Below are 4,931 nucleotides of genomic sequence, written 5' to 3' on the forward strand. Positions count from 1 at the left end.
GCTGAGGTTCTCGTCCAGGATTTTACAGTACATGGCCCCGTCCATTTGCTCCTCAATGTGGTGAAGTCATCCTGTACCCTTAGCAGAAAAACAGCCCCAAAGCATAATGTTTCCACCTCCGTGCTTGACTGTAGGGATGGTGTTTTTGGGGTCATTGCTCTCCCTCCAAACACGGCAAGTCGAGTTAATGCCAAAGAGCTCAATTTTGGTCTCATCTGACCTCAGTACTTTCTCCCAAGCCTTCTCTGAATCATTTAGATGTTCTTTAGCAAACTTTAAATGGGCCTGTACATGTGCCTTCTTGAGCAAGGGGACCTTGCGGGCGCTGCAGGATTTCAGTCCATTGCGGCGTAGTGTGTTACCAATGTTTTGCTTGGTGACTGTGGTCCCAACTGCCTTAAGATCATTAACAAGCTCCTCCCATGTAGTTCAGGGCTGATCCCTCACTTTTCTCATGATCATCCTTACCCCATGAGGCAAGATCTTGCACAGAGCTCCAGACAATGGCCGATTGATGGTTGTTTTGTATTTCTTCCATTTCCGAATAATCGCACCAACAGTTGGCTCCTTCTCCTCAAGCTTCTTGCTGATGGTCTTGTAGCCCATTCAAGACAGTGTTAATTTTGACAGGCATTTTTGATCAGCGCGATTCCGCCTATCCCTCCTTCACTAACTTTAAGTTAATCGGCAACGAATTGTGACTCCCGGGGAAAACGGGACGTCTGGTCACCTTATCCCTACCCCTTCAGGTGCTGAGGCCATTGTTTCAGATCGCTAGTTCGCGTTTTGGTAGCTACTTCCCTAGGCATTTGATAGCCTACTTGCACTGACCCATTGTTTCAGATCGCTAGTTCGCATTTGGTAGCCTACTTCCCTAGGCATTTGATAGCCTACTTGCACTGACTATATTCTTGTTTGCAATATTATAGGATGTTTACACAAAGGTTTTGTCAGTCTGTCATTTCAACAATTACGTCAGCTTATCACTAAGCCTTTGTACATGCTGATTGAACTTCTTGGATGAATGTGGAATTTGAAGTTTTGCTAACATACTACTTTTAATAACACTGCCCCGCTAACAGCTGGCCTTGCCAACTAAAACAAAATAAATTTTGAGTTGAGACTTTGATACTTTTATCATCAATCACAACATAATTCATAAACTCAGGTAAACTGCAGACAATAACTACTTGCCTGTTGGTTTTATAAATGCTTAGAGAATAAACTGTTCGGGGGTGAAATGTGCACACAGAGCTGTGAGCCATTATTTGAACAAAGGAATTAAATCTTCCAGAGAGCAGAAGAGTACTGATGACCTTTATGCGGCCATTATTACTGCAGGGGAAATCTATCTCTCATTATAATTAAGTGTAACAACTTATAACAATGAAAAAAAAAAAGTATGAAAAAATAATCCCAAACTTACTTATTAAAAGTGAGCATGGCAATACTGTTTTAGAGTTGTTTCAACCATCCTCACATTTGCAATTATCTAAAGCTGTGTGTAATCACTGTGTGTCTGATTCTCTTTTTCTTTTATTGTTGTCTCTTCGGTGACTCTGCTTGTTAACAACAGGTATCCTCACTAATGGTCAATCAGCACTTTTAGAGTGAACCTTCTTTATTAATTATGACAACACTTCTTCAGAATTACTTTTATTATGGCAACATATAAACCCTGAACATTGTTGATTTTGGGAAGGAAAATTAGAAACAGAATTTGTTTATTTGTAAGTAAGTTTGGAATTTGAATACACAAAGAAAAAAAAAGTTTAGAAATATTTAGAAACAAATAAAATAGAGATGTAACACACACACACATGAAATGGCTTGGTTGCTCTGATGGTTTGAAGCAAATCTGATCTATTTTTAAGGAAAATTTCCCTGGACAAGTGAGTCAGGGTCATAGTAGTCCTCCTGCAGGAAAAAAAGAAAAAAAAGCCATACTCACATTATCAAAGATATACTCTTCATCTGTTATTATTATTTTTTTTTATTTGAGAAGGAATTCAGATTCACATGGGGAAACAAGAATCAAGCACACTTAAACATAACTGACCTTAAAAAAGGTCTGAATTTCTCTGAAAACTCACTAAGGACTTAATTTAAAGCAAACGACCACTGTATATATAACTCTGTAATTTGTGGCACTGCAGGGAGCAAGAACAAATAATTTTCTTTCACAGCAGATGGTTTTGAAGGCTGGGGTGAAGAGTACTGTGAGATCCTGTTTTTGTTTATTTGTTGCCTATTAAAGGCCAACTTATTTTTAACAATATCCTCCCACCTTAAAAAAAAACAAAACAAAAAAAAACTTCCACTTTATATCTCACATATTTCAGCACAAAATAATAAATAAATAAATAAAAAAGGCCTGTTTTAGGACCAATAATTTAAATCTCTAATAGCTTGTTTGAAATCACGTGATTCTGATGACGCGAGAAATTCAGATGGTGGGCAGGAAGTGAAAAGCTGAATGGATGAGATGGAGTAAAGTCCATACTGTACTGGTAGACCAAGACCTTAGTCAGCTATGAGGTCACCGAGGTCCAGACCTCAGATTTTTTTCCTTGTCACTGCTCGTCAATGTCAAAAAATATTTCAGATGACCAATCAAATCAAAGTAGGCGGGCTTTATGTTCACATAAGCTGCATATTCAAAGCAACGCTTCAGTTAGCGGCTATAAAGTGCCGGATAAACATTTCATATCTGACAGGTGTTTTACGATTGAAATGTTAATGATGAATGATGCATTTATATAGTGCTTTATTGTGTATTTCTGTACAACCAAAGCGCTTTACAATTATGTGGGGGGGTCTCTCCTCAACCACCACCAGTGTGCAGCATCCACTTGGATGATGCGACGGCAGCCACAGGACAACGGCGCCAGTGCGCTCACCACACACCAGCTACAGGTGTAGAGAATAGAGAGTCATAGAGCCAATCAAGTGGTTGGGGATTATTAGGAGGTCATGATTGACAAAGGCCAGGGCAGCAATTTGGCCAGGACACCGGGGTTACACCCCTACTCTTTACGAGAAGTGCCAAGGGATTTTTAATGACCACAGAGTGAGTCAGGACCTCGGTTTAACGTCTCATCCGAAAGCCGGTGCTTTTTGACACTATAGTGTCCCCGTCACTATACTGGGACCCACACAGACCACATGGTGAGCACCCCCTGCTGGCCTCACTAACACCTCTTCCAACAGCAACCTAGTTTTCCCAGGAGGTCTCCCATCCAGATACTGACCAGGCTCAACCCTGCTTAGCTTCAGTGGGCAACCAGTCTTGGGCTGCAGGGTGATATGGCTGTGGTTAAATGACTGACAAAAATAATCAGGAATGCAAACTTGTCTAAATTCACCATTTTCAATTGACATTATTTATGTAATGTGATTCTTAATTGTCAATGTGAGGGGACACGAAACAATAATAACGAAGCCATTTTCATTATATATTAAAGGGGTCATATGATGCGATTTCAATTTTTCCTTTCTCTTTGGAGTGTTACAAGCTCTTGGTGCATAAAATAATGAATGGGCACATACTGTGAATTTATTAAACATAATTACATAGCTTTCCTGGTAGCCTTCAATAAAGTAACTTAATAAAATGATTAATAAAACATATCAGTCTACCATGTGTTTACTCTGTTCACTGACAAAGGTGAAAATTAAAATAATATCAATCAAAGCAGAGAGCTGGTATTGACAAATAATATACTGCCTACTGACTGTTTTAAATTGTTATCCAAATGTTTGGCCTTCAATTATTTCCTCTTAAAATGTAAAAATGAAGGCTATCAAAATGGCTGAAAAACTAAATTGTATTCTTAAATATTATTAATAATATTCTAGTTATATTCAAATTTAAAAGTCATAATTAGGGGGAAAAAGCTTTTTGCTGTGAGCGTTCATGCGTTATGGAGGAGGCGTAGCTTTGGAGAGTGATTTGCAGGCAGGGTGGGATCTTATGCTTTCAAAGCTAAAATTCAAATATTAGGGCTGTCAAAATGGCTGAAAAACTAAATACATTTTTTTTTCCCTTAAATATTATTAATAGTATTCAGGTTATATTTCAAATTTAAAAGACATAATTTCAGTTTAGGGGGGGAAGCTTTTGTCTCCTGTGGCTACAGGAGGGTGCAGTGAATTTGAATACAGGTTTTGCATCTCAATGTGGATTTTTATTTTAAATTAGATGAATATTCGGAATTCTTATTGTAATTTGACAGCAGTTTCGTGATTTTTTTTTTTTTTTTTTTGGGGTGGGGGGTTTGGGACCTCGGTCATTTTAAAACCCTGGCTACGGCCCTGGTTTAGACGCTATTATAAGAGAAAGGTATAAACAGAAAAGCACAAAAATATGTTGGACGTGATCCTTATGTTATGAAGAGGAGCAATTTTTCAACTAAATTGAAATACTTGCCTGCCATCGAGGCAGTGGATATAGGCTAAGCAATTGCTTACCTGAACTAACTCTGATTGCAAACAAGCTATTTCGAAAGCGAATCCCACATTTATATGAGGGATGCGGGATATATGTCACTCCTGAAACTTTGCTGCATGTACAGGGTATTTGGCCTTTGGTCTAGTTAGAAGCACGTGAAACAGAACTTTTATTAAAATTCTGAATTGATTATAGCCTAGAAAGCAAGTGAATAGTGCTTCCATATAATCACAAAAAATCTGTCACTCACTTCAATTTATCGCAATCTCACAATGTTCCGTTATAATCAATGAAGCTCTCTAAACTGCACATATAATATCTTATTTACATCATGTCTACGTGTGGCGTTTAGCATTGAGTGAATTCTGACTGTCTCGTGCTGAATGCGTGAGAGTTGGCAGCCCTCAGTGTTGGGAAGTTTCCTTTGGAAATGTAATAGGTTACAGATTACAAGTTACCCTATTTAAAATGTAATAGTAGT

General features: G+C 38.4%; 1 protein-coding gene across 1 annotated transcript in view; it reads left to right on the top strand.

The window, feature by feature from the left end:
- The window catches only part of LOC107689032 (synaptotagmin-9-like), an 89,029-nt gene that overhangs the window by 81,620 nt on the left and 2,478 nt on the right, over positions 1–4,931 (top strand). The window lies entirely within an intron of this gene.

The sequence above is a fragment of the Sinocyclocheilus anshuiensis genome, unplaced genomic scaffold, assembly GCF_001515605.1.
Source record: "Sinocyclocheilus anshuiensis isolate Anshui unplaced genomic scaffold, SAMN03320099.WGS_v1.1 scaffold866, whole genome shotgun sequence".
In the NCBI taxonomy this organism is placed as follows: Eukaryota; Metazoa; Chordata; class Actinopteri; order Cypriniformes; family Cyprinidae; genus Sinocyclocheilus; species Sinocyclocheilus anshuiensis.